Genomic DNA, 21612 nt, shown 5'->3' with positions numbered 1-21612 from the left:
TTGAGGATACACAATCACAGCAGGACTCACAAGGTCATTCTGGAATGCAGTGTCTGGCTTAAACAGGCGCAAACAGTCACTCAGCAGGCGAGCTGACCACCGAGCTGTTTCACTTTTGCCGTCATTTTTATTGCGCATGTTTGCGAGTTTCCCAAAATAAAAAGTTCACAAAATTGCTTCTCGGTGCCCTTCTCAGTCAGCTATCACTTTGCTATTTATCTACTCCATAGTTCTTTCTATCCACTCAAAACTATGTCACTGGGTTGAGCAATAGCAGAACGCAAGGGCAAGGGAAGGCCCATACTGTCCAGTCAAAACAGAACAGCTGTTCCAGGTCAGATGCTTTAAACTAATAGTGAGAAAAACTTTTGATACAGCTGGGGAAATCTGAAAAAGGACTGGGTACTGGAGAATATTACAAGAACTTTAATTTTCTTTGGTAAGAAAATGTGATCTTTTACAAGTTTTTATCTATTAGAGATAAAATACTGAAGTATTTACGGTAGAAGTGATAGGGTATCTGTGACGTTGTAAAATACGAAAACAGGGGCGTCTGGGTGGCTCAGTTGGTTAAGCGCCTGAGTCTTGATTTCGGCTCAGGTCAGGATCTCATGGGTGAGTCTGAGCCCCACAGAGGGCTCTGCGCTGACAGTGCAGAACCTGCTTGGGATTCTCCCTCTCTCTGTGCCCCTCCCCTGCTTGCTCTTTCCCTCAAAAATAAAAATAAATAAGAAGAAGGAGGAGGAGGAAGAGGAGAGGAGGAGGAGGAAGAGGAGGAGGAGGAAGAGGAGGAGGAGGAGGAGGAGGAGGAGGAGGAAGAGGAGGAAGAGGAGGAGGAGGAAGAGGAGGAGGAAGAGGAGGAGGAAGAGGAGGAGGAGGAGGAAGAGGAGGAGGAGGAGGAGGAGGAGGAGGAGGAAGAGGAGGAGGAAGAGGAGGAGGAGGAAGAGGAGGAGGAAGAGGAGGAGGAGGAGGAGGAGGAGGAAGAGGAGGAGGAGGAGGAGGAGGAGGAAGAGGAGGAGGAGGAGGAAGAGGAGGAGGAGAAGAAGAAGAAGAAAACAGGAGAGTGGAGAAGACGTGACTGGCAAGATGTTAGTTTCTGGGGATGCATACAGGGGGTTCACTGACTACTCTCTCCCTTTTGTATATACTTGAAACATTTCATAATAAAAAATGGTGAAGAAATGTTTTTTTTTTTTAACGTTTATTTATTTTTGAGACAGAGAGAGACAGAGCATGAACAGGGGAGGGGCAGAGAGAGAGGGAGACACAGAATCTGAAACAGGCTACAGGCTCTGAGCTGTCAGCACAGAGCCCGACGCGGGGCTCGAACTCGCGGACCAGGAGATCGTGACCTGAGCCAAAGTCGGACGCTTACCCGACGGAGCCACCCAGGCACCCCGAAGAAATGTTTTTTGAAGGCTTGCCTATTTACCCGCCACAGAATCACAAAACTCAAGAAAACACTACTCACTGAAAGGATAGAGAAACCAAAGACATTTGTCAAAGGTTGTCCTCACTAAAGGCAAAATTTAAGCAAAAGAATAAATAAAACCACAGAAGAGTCAGTAAGACTGCCAAGGAGGGAAAGTTAAAGAGTCAGAATACTGTCCAAGTGAGAGACAAGTTTCCAAAACTGAAAGGGCTCCTGATCCCTCAAAGCCCATCCTGCCCATGTGCAACGTTTAAGTTGCATCAAAACGTGGGGATCCAACACTGGCCCCCCAACATCCTGCTAGTGGCCAAACCACTCGAGTGATCCAGAAGTTCTCATCTCTCTGTCTCTTCTGCTATGACTTGAAGCCCTCAGCTCTTTCTCCGACTCTGGCAGAGACAGAGAAGAAAAAAAATACATATACCCACTGGCAACAAAGCACACATAAGGCGGGCTGAAACCGAACTGCAGGCATCTGGCTAAGTCCTGTCCCTCCCTGCGTCTCTACTGCCCTGGGAGAGGAAGGACAAAGGAGCTGGGGCAGGGGTGTTTATTCAATCCTGCTGTGTGCCAGCTGTCCGCCATCACGGAATCTATCCTATAGCCCCTGCTGGTTAAGTCCTGTTGTACCCATTTCACATCCAAAGAAATGGAGGTTAAGAAAACTGGCCCAAGGTCATGTGCTAGAAAGAAAGGACAGGAAACTCAAACCCAAGCCCTCTGACTCCAGTGGCCCAGAGAGGAAAAGCATAAACACAGAGCCCTGGATTACTCACTTCTCCAGCAGGGACACTTCCAAAACTGATTCCCTAGATCCGGATGAGAAATCACAGGACCCCGGGGGCCACCCTCAGTCCGGTAAACAATCTCCACCACACCATCTGCACACCAACTTTGCCGAGCACTGTGGCCAAGATGTTTTCTCTGTAGAGCATCCAGAGGCTTGACGAGCCCTGCCCAAGCTCCCCTTCCCTCAAAGCTCTGCACCAAGGAACAAACGTGCCCTAAGGGAACCTCAGCAGATGTTGTCCAGCATCGGCTCTTACCCAGATTATTTTACAAGCTTTCCAACTCGTCTCCTAGCTTCCAATCTCATATAGCCGTTGAAACTCTGCATGGCATCCACGTAGTCTCACACAATAGCACTTAGGACACCTGGTCATCTGTCCAAAGTGTCTATCTGATGATGTCACTCCCTGCCTAACACTCTCCCCACCCCAACACCACCAGCCACAGCCCAGGTTCTCACTTCCCATCCACCCAGTGATGCCCGACCACTCACCATTCCTTCAACACTCCTCGTTCTTGTATGTCCCATGCCTTCCGCCAGCAACACATGCCCTTCGTCCTTGTCTCTACCTAGGGAACTCCTACTCATCCTTTAAAACCCATCTCAAATACCCCATCTTCTGTGAATTCTCTTTTCACTGCAGCTGGCTGGACTCATTTGTTAAACAATCATATCTTCTTTCTTATGACACTTCATAGGCAAAAAAAAAAAAAAGTCCTTGTCATCCTTCAGCCTCTTCCTTGCAGTGAACAGTCCTATTCTTCTAGGACTTACAGGTTTCCCTCTTTTCTCAACCTCCACTGATTAATTTCCCAACACTTGATGGAGAAGTCATTCAGGTTGACCCGCACTGCCCAAAAGCAGCTGGGTACGTGAAAGTCTGCACAATGAAACCTTCCTGAGGGCAGGAAGTATGGTTTATACCTTACCACTCACAAAGACCAGCACAGAGATGAACACACATCCCCACCCAAAGCTGCTCTCCCAGGCACTCTGGTTATACTGTCCACCCCTGGCTCCTGTATCCCATTTTGCTAAGGAGGGCCATGATCCCACTCTGCTGACATAGGCAGGAAGACTAATTAGCAGCCTACAGTTGACTGGTTCGGGAGACACCCACCATTCCCAAAACAATAAAGACTCCAACTCCTTCGAATCACATTCGGATCACTAAGAAACTAACCTAAGGTGATACGGACAATAAAGGACAGAGTGACATCATTAAGCGCACCACAGGGAGGCTAACTCTCTGGATTCCAGAGCTCCCCTCGTCTTCCTCGCCCCCCGCCCGCTGGCTACACATGCCACATGCCAAACTTTCACAAGCTACCTGTGCTCCGCTTGTCTCCATTTGGAGGCTGCTTTCTAAAACGACTAAAACAGGGGTGCCTGCGTGGCTCAGTAGGTTAAGGGTCCAACTCTTGATTTCAGCTCAGGTCGTGATTTCGCAGTCATCGTACCGCACCCAGAGTAGGACTCTGCCCTGAGCACAGAACCTGCTTGGGATTCTCTCTCTCCCTCTCTGCCTCTCCCCCACTGGAGCATTTTTGTTCTCTCTCAAAAACAAGTAACATTTAAAAATAAATAAAATAAATGGGTTCAAAGTCATGAACATTCCTCCTGCCTCAGAGACAAGAAATAATGAATGGGAGTAACTGTTGACGGCCCCTTCCCTGCCAGCTGGGATCCGTAAAAAGAAGTCCTCAACTGGAGAGCCTCCTTGTATCAGCCAGCGCTGGTCTCTCATGAGCCACCGGTCCACAGCTGCTGGGCCTCACTCCTGCAAGGCTGCCATGAACAAGGCAGAGGACACCCCCATTCTAGACAAAGTGACTTCCTTTAACACTAACTCACTTGGCAACCTGGAACAGATGACTGGAAAGAAGGTTCTCAAAGTTTTCTATTCTTGGTCTGGAAGCCTGGGAGAAACCCACCGAGGGGGACTGAAGGGAGATGAGGGAAGAGAGGTAACAGTAGGACAGCTCAACCCCAGGGCCACTGCCACGGGCTGAGTGATGAGAGACACCTGGTCAGTGCCACAGACCCAGAATCCTTGGAGTCGGTGCTATAGCAGAAAAGGCCCAGGACCCACAGAGTGTCCCTTCTGCACAATGCATGGAATTTCTATGACCTCTGCAGCACCATCACCAGTGGTGACCCAGGGAGCCTCTGAAGAACAGGGACTGTGTCACTGAATTTTTAAATTCCCCAAACCTAGCCCTAGTGGCCCGTGGCTGCAGTTGTTCAATAAATACGTGTTTCATTAAGGTACCAGGTTGGGTACCAATGATAAGCCCCAGACAACTCCCTTGTGGTCAATCTTTTAATACACCTTGTGATTCTTTTTCTTCTGTGGCTCACACACTCAGATTAATGTCTCTCTGGGTGCAATTCTCCTTGGAAATGCCCATTTACATGATGTGAAAACTCACCTGAATAATGGCCTAACTGTATACACTAAATTGTGCTAAATTGTGTGGTGTGAATGCTATTCTCTCAAGATCAAAAGAATTCCCCCTTCCACTCCACCTTGCCTCCTCCAAGCTAAAAAGATACGTAACCCAGGTCCCAGTGGGTCTCCAGAAAATTTGTTCCTGGGTGAAATTTTACCCCCTATGAATCCATAGGACCAAGTTTCTATACTCATGTCAGCAGTTTGCCACATCACAAGATAGTAGAAAAGCACTTTGAAAACTGCCCAGTATTTGAACACATGGATGACACGTCTCTTGCATTATTTTGCTCTTCATTTGGGTCTTCTCGAAATTACAAACTCCCAGAAGGCAGTGACCACGTTCTGTACCTCTGTGAGTCACTATGACCAGAATAATGAAGAATCTGCACTTAGAGACTATTCCAAACCCTTCTTGAGCCAAAGACCTAGGCTGCCTCTTCCCACCTTCTCCAAGTTTCGGGCTTCCCTGGATCATCTGGCACTATTCGTTGCCAGGTACACTTAAGTACGGCCAGAGGAACAACCAATTCACTGAAATGTCAACCCCCCTCCCCTCCAGCCCATCTTCTGTCTCTGGGTCAGCATGACTTGGCTTAATTTTAACTTCTACCTGCAGTAAGATCTCCAAAAGAATTCAAGGTCAGGGGGATGCAGATGAAAAGGAGGGCTTAACATAAACTGGAGTTAGCACAACACAGCTCCCTGCTTAGCTCAGTAAATGGAAAAGCTGGGGGTCTCCTGCAGTACAAGGCAAAGACGTCAACAAGGTTAAGGCCAGCAAACCCCAGCAGGAGCTGACGGTCAGAAAGTGACAGGGACACAAGAGCACAGGCATCCAGGGCCCCCCTGGCTGCTAGAGCGGTGCCACTTTGAGTCACCTAGGAATCTGAAAAAGACAGGAACGGCCTTGTGACAGGGCCGCAGCGGCAGCTGGGTCCCCAGCTCAGGGCAGCACTAGTTGGCGTGGCGGGGGTGTTCCAAGTGAGCCGGGTCTCCCGGCAAACCCTCTCCTTTCCACCTGCGATTGCCAAGCAAAGCTGCTCTGAGCACTGGGGCTGTCTCCCAGCTCTAAGGGGTCAGAAACAAATTGCAGCCAATAAAACTAAGAAAAAGGATAAGACACCCCGTGGAAGAATCCAAACGTCCCAGGGCCAAGACGATTATGCCTTCAGCCTGTGTAACTCAATTCTAAGCATTCCTTTCGTCAGGCATTCGTTTCACCTTCACTGTGCACCGCACACTGTGAAGGTCTGCAAAGGATAACAAGCAATTTCTGTCTTCGGGGAACTCAGGTTTCCAGGGCAGGGTTCACAGCCCTGGGTGTAGAGGTGAGGAACGCAGACTTGGAACCCAGATTGCCTGGGTCAAATCCTGGCCAGGCTGCTCATTGGCTGGGTGACCCCAAGCACTTCAATTCTCTGTGCCTCAGTCTCCTCATCTGCAAAATGCAGGTGACGACAGAAGCTAGCTCATGGTGTGGCTCGGAGGAACGCGTTAACACACACCAACTGCTCAGAACAGGCACACGGTAAGCCTTCCAGAAGTGTCAGCGGTTACATAGGCGAGCGGCATGAGCACTATTAGCTCATAGTTATTAACCCACAGGACGTGGGTGACCTTTAAGGGAAGCTGGTGAATACCTTGAAACTATGTTTGTAATTTATGCCCCCGTGCGCACAGGTTTTCCGAGGATAACACCCGTAGCCTTCATCGAATTCTCGAGATCAGACAAGATCGGGTGCGTTCAGGGCGGTATGGCCATAGACTTCATCGAATTCTCAAGAAGCAAAGCTGAAGGAAAGCTTAGTGAAGGAGGGGACTGCAGGACAACTGCAGCAGTTACCTGTGCCCTCATGTTAACTAGGCAAAGGATAAAAGCCAAGTAGAGCTGCCCAAGAGAACTTTCTGCAATGACAGAAATGTTCTCTATGTGTGCTGTCCCCAAAATAGTAGCCATCGGCCTCATGTGGCTTCTGGGCATCTGAAATGTGGCTAAGGAGACTGAAGAACTGAACTTTCAGTTTTATTAACTGGCCTTTAAGTAGTCACATGTGGCTAACGGCTGCCATTCTGCACATCACAGAGCCAGTCAGCTTGGGGTGGAAGACACCACAGGCAGAGAACAGAATACGCAACAATGCAAAACGCTGGATCATGTGCTCCAACCATAGGATGGACCCAGCAGTGGGGGCGGGGGGCTGAGGGTGTACATGGGGGCGCAGCACCGAGAACACAGGTGCCAGTGCACGAGCCAGACTGAAAAGCCCTGTGTCTGCACTCAGATCCGGGCCTGACACTGGACACAGGAATGCTGTACTGGTCAAGGTTTTCCCGAGAAACAGAACCAAAAGGACGTGCCCACCGACGTCCGTGCTGCTTCCCTTTACTGCACTTCAAGAACACTGAGGTTTTTACAAACTGAAGGTCTGTAGCAACCTTGTGTCCCACAAGCCCATCGGCGCCACTTTTCGACGGCACCTATTCACAAGTCTGTCATGTTTTGGTGATTCCCGTAATATTTCAAACGTTTTCATTATTATTATATTGGGTTGCTGCAATGTCACGCTAGAACTCGAATGGACGAGGACGTGCTTCGCAGGGATGAGCAACGAAAGTGGTTCCTTGAGATGGGAACTACTCCTGGTGAAAATGCCGTGAACGTTGTTCAAATGACAATGAAGGATTTAGAGTATCGCGTAAACTTAGTTGACGAAGCAGCAGCAGGGTGTGGGAAGACTGACTCCCAACTTTTTTTTTTTTAATTTTTTTTTTTTTTTAACATTTATTTATTTTTGAGACAGAGAGAGACAGACCATGAACGGGGGAGGGGCAGAGAGAGAGGGAGACACAGAATCGGAAGCAGGCTCCAGGCTCCGAGCCATCAGCCCAGAGCCTGACGCGGGGCACGAACCCACGGACCGCGAGATCGTGACCTGAGCGGAAGTTGGATGCTCAACCGACTGAGTCACCCAGGCACCCCCTGACTCCCAACTTTGAAAGAAATTCTACTGAGGGTAAAATGTTATCAAACAGCCTCACATGCTGCAGAGAAATCATTCGCGAAAGGGAAAATCAACTGAAAAGGCAGACTTCACTGTTGTCTGAAGAAAGTGCCCCAGCCACCCCAACCTGCACCAACTACCATCTGATCATTCACCAAGACGAACCCTCCACCGGCAAAAAGATTACAACTCACTGAAAGCTCAGATGACAGTTAACACGTTTCTTTCAAGCAATAAAATATTTTTAAATTAAGGCCTTTTGTTTTAAGAGAGCAAGCAAGCACATGAGCAGGAGAGAAGGGCAGAGAGAGAGAGAGAGAGGTGGGGGGGGAGGGGGAGAGGAAGGGAGGGTCAGTGAGAACCCCAAGCAGGCTCCATGCTAAGTGCGTAGCCTGACACAGGGCTTCATCCCGTGACCCCGGGATCACGAACTGAGCTGAAATCAAGAGTTGGACGCTCAACCTACTGACTGGGCGATTAAATTAAGGCATGTGTTTTTTTTTTTTTTTAGACATAATGCTATTGTACTTTTAATACGCTACGGTACAAGATAAACAAAGTTTATGTATGCACAGTGGAAAAAAAAAAATCACTTGACTTGCTTTACTGTGCCACTGCAGTGGTCTGGAACCAAGCCCGCCATATCCCCAAGGTATGTCTGTTTGTAAAGAAAAAGGTTTTAGGGAATCAACTCACGTAACCATGGGGCTGGCAAGTCCAAATCTGCAGGGTGGGACAACAGGCTGAACACTCAGAGAACGGCCACTACTTCAATCAAGTCCAGAGACCATCTGCTACAGAACTCTCTCTTGCTTGGGGCAGGTCGCTCTTTCGTTCCATTCAGGCCTTCAACTGATTGGACGAGCACCTTCCCCGCCCCCCTCCATTATGGAGGGCAATCTGCTTTACTTCAATCCCACCAGTTTGAATGCAAATCTCATCCAATAAACACCCTCACAGAAACGTTCAGAATGATGTTTGACCACGTACCTCGGTGCTGGTGTGGCCCAGACAAGGTGACACACAAAAGCAACCATCCCGCCCGCACGCCAAACTTTTTTGGAACTATCAGCAGAACTGACTCTGGCAAGATTCAGTTGGGAGGCAGCGGGGTGGGGGGGGGGGGGAGGTAGGGGAGGGGCACAAGGAGGCAGGAACACCAACTGAAAGGCTATTTCAATCATCCCCGCAAGAGACAGCAGGGCTTCTACCAAAGAAGTGTCAATAGGAAATGAGTCATTTAATTCGTATTTGTTAAAAGAAAGTATGAATGGATTCTGTGACTTGACAAAACACATACACGCACACAGTTACACCTTCATGGGAAGCTACTACGATTTCCTCCTAGGTCTCCGACACAATAAAAGGACAGGAAGTCTCTCCACATACCACGAAGGGAGGGAAGTGACATAGCAGAGGAAAACAGGGCGTAACATTTCCCTACTCCAGCGAGTCCTTGGTCTGCTCTGGGGGGTCACACCTGCTCACCTCTAACTCCTTCCGACCCAGAGTCTTTCTACAAGACAGACAGGTAAACCACAGCACAGACGTGGCACAATTGGTTGGCTGCCTCCCAATATCTATCCTCCCCTCCACCCTAACGTACAACTAAAAAACCACCCTAAGCCAAGCCTCCCTTGCAGCTACCCATGACTATGTGACTGGGTTCTGGAAGTAAAATGGAAGCAGAGTGTTGTCTGAGAATTCCAAGTAGACTCTTTAAAAGAGAAGAAGCATATGTCCCTTCCCCACTCCTCTTTCACCCCTTCTGTTCTGAAATGCAGATGTGACGGCTGGAGCTCCCAGAGCTACCCTGGACCATGATGTGGCTTGGAGGCTGGGACTCACACAGGACTGAGCAACACGTAAGTCGCTAGGTCTCAGATGACCATGGGGTCAGAGCACCAACCTAGACTGCCTCCTTCGGGTCCTCCTTTTAAGCAGGAGAAAGTATCCTAATGTGTGTAGACTACTGTTTTTGAGTCCTTGGTTACTTGCAACCAAATGCAATTCCTAGTTGACATAAGAGGAGGCCATTATTTTGTGCATAAGGCAATGTAAATTTCAGGACTTCAGGCTGTGGAGCTTTATATCTTCTTACGGCCTGAGATGTTGGGATAAGCCAGAAGAGGAATCTACATAAACTCAATACAGCGCCCTCTTCTCATGATTTCCTTCCAACTGTTCTCAAAAGAACCCACTAGAGATGCCTTCAATCACCTTGGTTGAGTGCCCAGGCCAGTGTGAAAACACACTTCCCAGTCTCCTCTGTGTAAAGACAACCTTCTCTTAGTTGGCCTCAGCCTGAGATCAAGAGACTTAAATTCAAAGAATAAGAGAAGCTTAGAGGAGATCGATACACCATGACTTTTAGAAATAAAAAAGGCCCACCATCTTCTCTGCGGTACGATGTTTTGCCACAGGAATGTGCTGAGGCTGGTAACGAATTGAAGAACAAATGGTCTCCTCCTTACTTCCATTCAACCTACTTCCTCCAAGGGAAACATACAAAGCAAGGCTTCCTGAACATAGCAGATCATTGCCCTAAGTGAACCAAAGAGGCACTCCTTCCCCTGTGAGAATGTAAGCGCCTCGGCGCCTAGCAAAGCTTTCAAATGAAAAATTAACACACAAACATGAATAAATGATCAAACTAACAAAGACACTTGAGCATGGGGAAGGGGAGACAGTTCAAGGGAGGCAGATGCCAGTTGGTGCCTGGATAAGTGGAGGGAAAGAGTGGCTGAGGGGCCCACATTTGGGAAGATCCTTCAGAAGAGACCTAGTTTGTGTGGCCCGTTCACGGAGCCCTTCAGAATTCTGTCTGGAGCTGACCAGCTCTCTGCAATCAAGCTGGTAAGGCTGAAGGGGGCCGTGGTCGTAGACTCAGCCACTTTTCTTAGAAACCCATTGCTTCCTGGGAACACTAGGCTTAGGAGAGCAGAACTTCAGTGTGAGATGCTGAGTGCTCTCAGTTGTCCTGGATGCTCCTACACGTTCCCTTGTGCCCGCCCAAGGCTACAGGCTAAGGAATGGCACAGCAGGGACCAGAATCCCTCCACAGCAACACATGCCATGAATTCAGGGACCTGAGGTGGGGCAGGGCTGACTCCAAAAACCACCTTATCCATCTGGCTGATGACACAGCTCCCATTCTTTGGAGGGCTGCTAGGTCTAACACATACAAACAGAGGACTCCCAGTGAAATTTTATTTCAGGTACACAACAAATAATTTTTTTTAGTTACGTAAGTCCCAAATATCACATGAGATAGAGGTATCTTTTATCTTTTTTAATTTACTTTTTAATTTACATCCAATTATTAGCATACAATGCAACAATGGTTTCAGGAGTGGATTCCTTAAGCCCCTTACCCATTTAGCTCATCCCCCCCTCCCACAACCCCTCCAGCAACCCTCTGTTTATCCTCCATGTTTAAGAGTCTCTTATGTTTGGTCCCCCTCCCTGTTTTTATATTATTTTTGCTTCCCTTCCCTTATGCTCATCTGTCTTATATCTTAAATTCTTCATGAGTGAAGTCATATGATATTTGTCTTTCTCTAATTTCACTTAGCATAATACCCTCCAGTTCCATCCACGTAGTTGCAAATGGCAAGATTTCATTCTTTTTGATTGCCAAGTAATACTCCATTGTATATATACACCACATCTTCTTTATCCATTCATCCGTCGATGGACATTTGAGCTCTTTCCATACTTTGGCTATTGCCGATAGGGCTGCTATAAACATGGGGGTGCATGTGCCCCTTCAAAACAGCACACCTGTATCCCTCAGATAAATACCTAGTGCAATTGTGGGGTCATAGGGTAGTTCCATTTTTAATTTTTTGAGGAACCTCCACACTGTTTTCCCAAGTAGCTGCACCAGTTTGCATTCCCACCAGCAGTGCAAAAGGGTCCCTCTTTATCCGCATCCTGTTAACATCTGTTAATTTTAATTTTAGTTGTTAATTTTAGCCATTCTGACGAGTGTGAGGTGGTATCTCATTGTGGTTTTGATTTGTATTTCCTGGATGGCAAGTGATGTTGAGCATTTTTTCATGTGTCCGTTAGCCATCTGGATGGCTTCTTTGGGGGAGAAGTGTCTATTCTTGTCTTTTGCCCATTTCTTCACTGGATTATTTGTTTTTTGGGTGTTGAGTTTGATAAGACAGAGGTATCTTTTTTTTTTTTTAATGTTTATTTATCTTTGAGACAGAAAGAGACAGAGCATGAATGGGGGAGGGTCAGAGAGAGGGAGACACAGAATCTGAAACGGGCTCCAGGCTCTGAGCTGTCAGCATAGAGCCCAACGCGGGGCTCGAACTCACGGACCGCGAGATCATGACCTGAGCCGAAGTCGGCTGCCCAACTGACTGAGCCACCCAGGCGCCCCCGGAGGTATCTTTGAAAAAACTATCTGAAATTCATATCAACCGAAAATCCTATATTCTGTCTGCTGCCTCCACCTCTGGTTTACATTCCATGAAAACATTCCACCATGCAGAAATGAACACACACTCCCCTCCTGGGAATGGATGTGGTTCCTTCACACACGTCAAGAAGCTTCTGCTGTGCCACAGACCCTGAGCTGGGAATCTGCAGTCCCACACACAGGAAGCAGAGTGTCCCAACACAGGGGAATGCTTCTAAAGCAGAGCTACTCAAATGTCCAGAGTCCGTAAATCCCTAAGCCTTATCACTCATCTACTTTTTTTTTTTTTTTTAGGTTCAGGTATTTACATTGCTTTAATTTTAATTTATTATTTTGAGTGTTTCTTTTTTAAGTTAGTTAACACACAGTGTAATACAAGTTTCAGGAGTAGATTTCAGTGATTCATCACTTTCATGTAACACCCAGTGCTCAACTCATCACAAGTGCTCTCCTTAATGCCCATTATACACCTAGCCCATCCCCTACCACCTCTCTCCGTCAACCCTCAGTTTGTTCTGTCCTTAAAAGTCTCTTGTGGTTTGTTTCCCTCTCTTCTCTACCCGACCCACCCTTCCCCTATGTTCATCTGTTTTGTTTCTTAAAGTCCACATACGAGTGAAATCATATGGTATTTGTCTTTTTCTGATTGACTGTTTTCGCTCTTCTGCTTCTTAGTGTGAATAAGGCCATCGATTCTTCAGGGTAGATTTTCACAGAAGGAAAGGAGGAGAATATGAAGTCACACTGGGAGGGCTTGGAGGGGGACTGGAGGAGAAAGGAAGGAAAGCAGGGTGGGCAGACGGTATCCGCAAGGTGAGGAAAGGGAACGGAAAGGTGAGCCAAAAGCGATCAAGAGAAACACCACCATCTGTCCGGGACCAAACCTTGTTACCTGACAGCATAAAAAGGCCCACCCCCATTTATAAAATAAAAATATGTCCCATAGTCTGATTTTCTTCAGCTGAGACATCGGTCGTCCTGCCACTCGTTCCAGAGTGGTTTACAGAGAGGGGAGGGAAGGGTCGGTCCGTGTTAACGCAACAATTTTATTGAAGATGGAAAGAAAGAAGAGAAACATCCAAGGAGCCTCACGGTTTTGGATACGGTACAAAACTCCACACCTCCCACTACCTTCGAGCCGCGGTGACAAACCACCTGTGTCAGCTTCAGGCAGCACATTGCCCGCCAAGCAGCACTTACTGGGCATCAGCCATGACCCCATGAAAGGCAAAGGGGACAAGGAAGAGGCAATTGGCCCTGACGACACTCCCAACTGACAAGGTAATGGGGGGTAATACTGCTGGGCTGAGACTCTGTTGCGACCAGACCCGCACTGGTAGCTTCCTGACACCTGCCAGGCAGGAAAGGGTCAAAGCAAGCGGCCCACTGCACCACCAGAGGAGAAAACCCCAGGATCAGCAACACGCCCTGCTGCAGCCCCAACACAGCCTGATGCACAGCCAGCCAAGCACGAGGCGCGGTGACTCCAGGGAGGTGAGCCCTGCCGACGTAAGCCTCAAGACCTACTCTGTGTCAGGAGGCTTCGACCTGGGTCACTTCGACCCTCTCACTGACCCCATCAGTGATCAAGCATCTAGGCTTCCCAAATGCACCTGCTTCTTCCCCAGAAATTCCAAGCAAGACTGCAAAGCAGGATGCAGTCTTACAGGCAAGGGAGAGTTAACAGTCCATTCTCCTCTCTGGCTGTAAATCACCAGGAGCTCTGCCTTGGGGCAGGTGCCCCATCACTCACCGCCTGCCCTTACCCTGGGCCGCAGGGATGACGCAGTTCCCAGAAACTGGCCTGTGCCCCCCCCCCCCCAGTGGGAACGTGATCAGGGCCATGGGGAAGGACGTCAGTGACCCAGACCTCCTCACCCGAGTCCTACGTGGGAGCTGCCGCCCAGCGGAAATGAAAGGTGACCGGGAAGAAGGGATTCATGACGAGGTCGCGCCCGAGTTGCAGGAGAAGCAGGAGGGCGTGCCACAAGGGGAAGGAGTTTCAAAGGGCCCCAAATTGCTTGGAAGAAGAGCCTCACAGTTACCCCCTGAGCAGAAAAGGCAGGGACACTGCCTTGAGTAACTCGACTTCGCTAAACCTCAGTTTCCCGCTCTGCAAAACCTACAAAAGTACCTCCCTCCTGCATGTGAAGTATGTAGAAAAGTGCTCGGTACTCAGAGTGCCAAAGTTCCTCTCCTCTCCCTCCTTCCCTCCATCCTGAAGCTCTGACTCAGTTCTTTCCACGCACACGCTTCCAGTAAACTGTCCAGAGTCGACTCCCAGCTCCCCCCCTCCAAGCCATCCTGCATCCTCGCCCATGACATCCCCACCGCGGCCCCCGTCGTGGCTTAACATTCAGGAGGGTGAGCGCACCCCCTTCTCCCAAAGCTGGATCCCCACAGTCAACTTCCTACTGGCATTCAGGCTATTCAGGTCAAAACCTCGGAGTTCCCAGTGACTCATTCTTGACCGCCGGTTAACCACTCCGTCTGTTAAAGCTGGCCTTCGTGTTCTCTCAGACTAAGCCATGACACCAGAAGGGTTTACGCACGGACGCAAGTAATGGTCTTTGGGCTCTCAGACCAGGTCCCTCACCTGTAATATGGGGACAAACAGGAAAGATAAATGCTCTCCCCTACACAGAGCAGTACACATGGTGCCTGGCACATAGTTAGATCTCTAAAGATGATGCCACTATTAACGGAAGACACAATATTTGGCTTCAATGTCTAATCACCGTCTCAAAGAATAGAACCCCGCCCGTAAGAGCCCACTGTGGCTGCTCTGAGGTGTCTCAACCCAGAGTGGAGGCCGGGCTGAGGCTGTCTGGTACTCGCTCAGCTGGCCGTCATTCCTTCCCTTTCTGGCTCTTCAGCTCCCAGAAAGCTTCCTTTCCACAGCTCTGGAGCTGACGCACTTACCCCAGGTTACGTCCACACTGACTTCTCCCTCAGATCTCAGCTCTTTTGTCTTTTCTACCCAGACTCTTGCACTTTGGGGCTCATGTGCACCTTTCTGCCCAGGCTTCCACCTCCAGCCCCTAAGTGACCTCACCACCCCCTGGCTTCTTCCACACGACGTCTACCTCTATGCCCTGTGGTTCAGTTGTCTAACCCACGAGCCTCACCCACTGGACTCTTTACTCAGTGAATACAAATGATACTCGTTATTCATGGATCCCATATTTGCAAATGTGTCTACTCACTACAACTTGTTACCCCAAATCAACATTTATGGTATCTCCAGGGTCCAGACCCACCGAGAGAAGCAAAACATTTAGTTATTCAACATGCATGTTCCCAGCTGAGGTCCAACAAGGCAACACTCTGCCTCCTTGTTTCAACTCTCATGTTGTAAACAACTGTCCATCTCTGTCTTGGTGCCACATTCCTCACATTTTTGTGCTTTTTGTTCGATTCAGCTGTTTAAGTTGGCCCCCAAGCCTAGTGCTGAAGTGCTGTCTAGTGCTCCTAAGTGCAAGAAGGCTCTGACATGCCTTATGTAAGGAGAAAATACATGTTTTACATAAGCTTCATTCAGGTGTGAGTCATAGTGCTGTTGGCCATGAGTCTACTGTTAATGAATCAACAATACAGTGCATCTAGAAAAAGAAAGAGGAAATTTGCAGATTCCTACAAGAGGCTGTTCCAGTGAGTGCTAAAGTCACGTCCATAGCGCATGAGGAAGCTACGGACAAGTTTAAATTTGTGGACTCTGTTTGGTATCAATGCATGGGAGGTCTTGACCAATTTAAAAAGCACTGTGTGATGCTCAAAGCCAAGTAAATTTACAATCGTGTCACCCAGGGTCGGAAAAATGTTTGACCCTCCTTGGCTAGTGTTTTGTTATAAAGAAGTACTGTATATAATTATTTTTAAGAAACATATATATTAAGTAAGGTGCCTTTAAAGACAAACATACATAAAACAAGGCTACGTATGGGTCAGTTGATGAAAATGTGACCCGAGGCTCTCAGGAACTGGACCCTGTATTTCACCTACAAGCAATACCTCAATAGGATGCCTCTCTAATTCAGCATGGGTAGCAACTTTTTAAGTAAATTTTGAGAGCGAAAGAGCATGCAAATGAGCAGGGGAGGGAAGTGAGAGAATCCCAAACAGGCTCCATGCTGTCAGCACAGAGCCCAATAATCCCACAAACTGTGAGATCATGACCTGAGCTGAAACCGAGTCAGACCTCTGACTGAGCCACCCAGGCATCCGGGTAGGGGCTTTGGAGAACATAACTATTGTGAATAAGAACAATGGACTGTAATTACCTATGCCATAAAAATCATCTTATTTGTATGTGTTGACAGGGCTCCTGGATGATACAGACCACATTTTATGCTCCACAATGGCCAGCACAGACAAAGGGGAGATGCTCAGAAAACACTTTCAGAAACCTTTAACTTGCCAACCCACTAGCCCACTATAATCCATGGACTCACTCTATGTCTCAGATGGAGGGGGGAACAACCCCACACTTTAAATCAGATCAGTAACAGAGATTCCACTTTTGCCCCCAAACACCCCACCCCACCCCACATGCTTTTATAAGACTAAAAGGGGAATGCCAGCTCCACAGAGTTAGGGTCTTTGTCCCATTCTTGACAAGTGGCTACAACAGTGCTCTACAATTAGTAGGAACCCAGTAAATATTTGTTGAATGAAAGAAAATAAATTAGAAGGGAAAAAAACAAAACAAAAAACAAAAACCAACAAGTAAAGAGAGCAAGAACCCATACTTGACATATCTTCAAGTTTGTGTCCCAAGTTTGTGGAACCTGGCCCTCTACTTCTCTACTTACAGAAGGTCTTCTGCCAACAAAATCAGCATCTAGAATTCCCCAACCAAAAAAAGAGACTACAATGCTCTGTTCCTCTATGACTAACGTAAGAATTCAAGGCATTATTTGATCCACTTGACCTGTCTCATCTCGTGGCAAACATGACTCTCCATCCATGCATTCAAGGCCCTCACCACACTGTCTGTGAGGGCTCAGAGTGTTTGTGATCAGTGAACAGGCAAGTCAGAGACTCCCTCTGCATTATTATTGATCTTCTGGCACATGTTACCCCCACAAGCAACTCAGTATTTCCTTGACTGCGTGGGGTCACCCTCCTGTCCTCACATTCTTGTCACTTTACCCAACACAGGATTGTTCCTTCCATCCAGAGGTTTTTGGTGTGGTGGTCTTTTGTTTTCAAGGCAGCAGATTCACCAGAGAGATAGACACAATATTTGAGAGGAAAATACATCTGGAATAAGAACTAAGATTTTTTTTTTTTTTTTTTTTTTGGTGCAAATGTTTTACAAGTACTAATTCCATTACTGTGGTAAGTTGCCAAAAATGGCTACAACATTTCACAGGTGCTTTACAGGTGGACTTTATTTTTCCCCACCTCTTGAATTTGGACTGACCGTGTGCCTTATTCTGCCCAACAGGACATTAACACATGTGATGCAGGAAGAGGCTCGAAGAGAGCTTGTCCTTTTAGTTCCTGGAATCCCAACACCACAGGAAAGAAGCCAGCCTGTTGGATGAGACTCATATGGTCCAGTCACCCGGGATGCCTTCGCTGACAACAGGCCAAGTGCCTAACAGATGAAGCCATCTAACATCAGAAAAACTGCCCACCCAAATCATGAGCTAAATAAATGTTTTAGGCCATTTTAGGTTTGGGGTGGTTTGTTTCACAGCAAAAGCTAACATACACAATTTTATAGATGAGGAAACTGAGGCACAGAGATTAAGTAATCCACCCAAGTCCCACACCTATTAAATGGTAAGGTGGGATTCAAAGCCAATCTGTCTGGCTCAGAGGCCAAGATTTGCCGGTTGTCCTACAGCTAAGTCACTCTACAAGTTTCAAATGCCTCTCCTCTCACCTACTTCCCCAAAGGAGGCTGAGTATAGAACGTGGACTCACACGGCCTCATAAACACAATACAGGCAACTTCCAGCACTGAATGACCCTATTTTGCATTTATGTTGCTCTTCAGGTTTGCAAAGTCTTCTGACACACTGCAACCATTTAAAAATAAGACTTGGGGCATCCTGGTAGCTCAGTCAGTTAAGCATCTGACGCTTGGTTTCAGCTCAAGTCATGATCTCATGGTTCATGGGTTCAAGCCCCGTGTTGGGCTCAGTGCAGAGCCTGCTTGAGATTCTTTCTCTTCCTCTCTCTCTCTCTCTCTGCCCCTTCCCTGCTTGTGGTCTCTGTCTTGCTCTCTCTCAAAATAAATTAATAAAAAACAAAAGTTGCCCAAATGTTCACCTTCAGATTAACAAAATGTGCTACATCCATACCACAAAATATTACTCAGCCTTAAAAAAGAATGAAATTTTAACATATACCGTAACATGGACGAACCTTGAAGAGGTTATGCAAAGTGAAATCAGCCAGTCACAGAAGGGCAAATACTGCATGATTCCACTTGTATGGGGCACTTAGAAGACTCAAAATCCCAGAGACAGAAAGTAGAACCATGGTTGCCAAGGGTTGGGGTGGAGGGAGGAAGGGGGAGTTGGCATCTAACACAACTTGAAGATGGATGGCGGTGGGGCTGCTCCCTAATAGGAACATACTTAATGCTGCTCAGTTATACATTTCGAAATGGCTCAAATGGTGATATGTACATTCTCTATAGTTTACCACACTTTCAAAAGAGAAACAAAAAAGCGGAAGCATTGGGACTGGCAGTGATAAAAACGACAGGCCCAGGGCCACTGCTAGACCAGTCAGAGCCCCAGGAGCAAAGCTAGCAAGAAAAGCTCAACTGTTCGGGCTCACATGGCTCCACCCCCTCGTCAGACACTGACGCCTTCTACACGCTGAAGGCCAAGTGGGCTGACAGGTATGTCAAAGCAGCCTTACAAACATGCTCTGGCTCAAGGACAAAAACCCTCAAATAAATGAAAGCCAGTTCCCTGCCCCCACCCCAGCTGGGCGTGGGGGGCTATGTTCTCCCTCCTCTTGGCGGAATTTGGGCTGGATTTTCACAATCATAGGACTGGAGCTGACTCATTCCTTATCCAACGTGACAACAGGACCAATAGAGTTAATGCAAATTTTTGATGAGCAAATACAATTTCTACTGACCCAACAATTACAACTCTTCGTAGACTCTTTATGGAAAACCAAGCTCTTTAAGTCTCTTCTGCATCAGGGCTCTGGATGGATGGACATGGGCATTCAGAGAGACAGATCATAAAACCACCACCAGGATGATCTCATACAAAAAAAAAAAAAAAAAAGGAGACACACATCAAATATTAACAGAAGATACAGGGACTTCTTTTCTTCATTTCGTCTATTTTCGAAATTTTCTCCAACAAAAAAAGGTGTTTAATGAAGCTGAAACCTACATTCATGCAGGGATTCCCCTGTCAAACACGGTGCCTCCCTGAAGTCCTGAGACAACCTCACGGGAGAGCCGAGGCGGCTCCCATAACCGCCTCGGCTAGCCTGGTCTAGGCTCCCTTCCTAGACCAGGAGGCAGAGGCTCTGGGAACACAGTGCCTCATGATACACATTGAAGGAGATGCTCAGAGACCGTCCCTGCTGTACACAGCCAAAGGGTCTGTAAATACAGAAGGGAAGGGGGTGGGGATCAGAGAGAGGAAGAAAACAGGAAGCCCAACTGGCAGCCGCTGGAGGTGGGCCCCACCCCCTTCGCCATCAGGAAGGTCAGAGGATGCTGGTACACAAACAGACCCAGTCACCTGGCCCAAGCCCAGAAAGCCCACCGTGTGCCCAGATGAAACGTGACATCCGTGCCCCGCCTCAGCCTTTGAGCATCCTTCCAGTTCCTCGGCTATACGCCAGCAAGGTCCCTTGCGGGCGAGGGGCGGAGGTCACTCTGGGCCTTCTCCGCCCTCCTTTTCCTGCCCCACCTGCAAGAAGGCAGGGGTTCCCTTCACATTCTTCTTGGCCTCTGCCGGTTGACAGTGAGTCACTCAGTCATCCCCAGGGTCTGGCTATTATCTTGTGAGACCTGATGACTCAGTGGCTCACCCAAGGGACTCCGTAATTGTCACGATCACTAGCCTCACTAGCCAAGAGAAGGGATGAGAGGAAGGAGCGATGCCATAGTTCACAGCTGCCCAGCAGTGAGACTCTACCGACCCAGCTCCCTCCCACCTCTTTTCCCATCAAAGAGGATTTGGGGAAGGAAAAGAAGAGAGTGGTATGAGATCTATCCCAGATGTGTCACAGACAACTGGGGACCTATCCGGCAAATGAGATTTAAATCAACAGATTTGCCAGCTGTGTTCCTATCCTTCCGCTTATGTGGCCACAGGGCAGGAAAGCCAGGGTGGCGGGGGGCAGGGGGACCAGGAACAACAAAGGAAACGCTCAGAATGCCAAGGAAGGGCCGGGAGGAACACTGGCCCTGCTGGAGGCCTGTCAATGCATGGTTCACTCATTTGTTCCGTTAGCCCTCATGGAGCTTCGCTACTACAAACAACAATAACAAGTCAGAAAGAGTGCCATGGAGAAAAAGCACATCAAGGAACAAGGGATGGCGGTGGTGGAGATAGCAAGTAGCAGTTATTTCAATGGTGGCCCAGGGAGGCTTTGTTGTTGATAAAGTGACATTTGAGCAGAAAAGTGAAGAACAACTGAGTGAGCAGACCATGCAGATTCTGGGGTTAAGACAATGCCAAACAGAGGGGCACCTGGGTGGCTCAGACAGTTAAGCGTCTGACTCTCGATTTTGGCTCAGATCACGATCTCACAGCTCATGAGTTCAAGTCCCATGTCGGGCTCTGTGCTGACAGCGTGGAGCCTGCCTGGGATTCATTCATTCGTTCGTTCATTCATTCAGTCTCTCTCTCTCTCCCTACCTCTGCTCTTCCCCCACTTGTGCACACTCTCTCTCAAAATAAACATTAAAAAACTAGACAATGCCACACAGAAGCACCAGCAAATTCCAAGACTCTGAGGTAGAAGCACATGTGACACGAGTACAGCCAAAGATGGACACCTCCCACCTGCTGGGGCCAGTGACCTGATGGGCCAACGTCCACTGGTCCCTGAACACAAAGGTCCTGTTCACCAGCTTGGTGTCGAAGCCCGAGCTCAGGGGACCAAGTGAGGAAACCACTGCCCCAACTCCAAGGGGTTGTTTTAACAGACCAGTCTTAACAATCCCGAGGCATGGGCACATAGTTCTAACAGATACTCGTGGGCTCAAGAGAGTCAGAGGGTTGAAGACTTTCAGAAAAGGTTTCACGACCTCCTTGGTACTGATCAATGTTTATGTTAAATTATTGTAAATTTCTCCTCAAACCCAAAACCCAAACCCTTTACACTGCAATTTCAGGTCAAGAATACTGCTACTCTGGGCTACATGGGGCAGGGGGGTGACCCATCCCCAGCTGGGGGTGCCCCTTAAAGACCGGTGAGACACAGGCACTTTGGAAACAGTACCTCAGGGTCCGGAGGACCTTTTGAGAAGCGTTTCACCTCCCACAGAAAGGCAGAAAG

At 48.1% G+C, this 21612-nt stretch overlaps 1 protein-coding gene and 1 long non-coding RNA gene across 2 annotated transcripts in view; one reads left to right on the top strand and one right to left on the bottom strand.

Moving 5' to 3' along the window:
• The window catches only part of SH3BP5 (SH3 domain binding protein 5), a 77517-nt gene that overhangs the window by 27493 nt on the left and 28412 nt on the right, over positions 1-21612 (bottom strand). The window lies entirely within an intron of this gene.
• On the top strand, positions 9463-17789 carry LOC131511816 (uncharacterized). Its single transcript, XR_009261758.1, has 2 exons — positions 9463-9544; positions 17564-17789. It is a non-coding gene; the product is annotated as an uncharacterized LOC131511816 (long non-coding RNA).

Source organism: Neofelis nebulosa, chromosome 5 (assembly GCF_028018385.1).
Source record: "Neofelis nebulosa isolate mNeoNeb1 chromosome 5, mNeoNeb1.pri, whole genome shotgun sequence".
Taxonomy (NCBI): domain Eukaryota; kingdom Metazoa; phylum Chordata; class Mammalia; order Carnivora; family Felidae; genus Neofelis; species Neofelis nebulosa.
The sequence above is the reverse complement of the archived record's forward strand: the minus strand, read 5'-3'. Positions and strand labels throughout refer to the sequence as shown.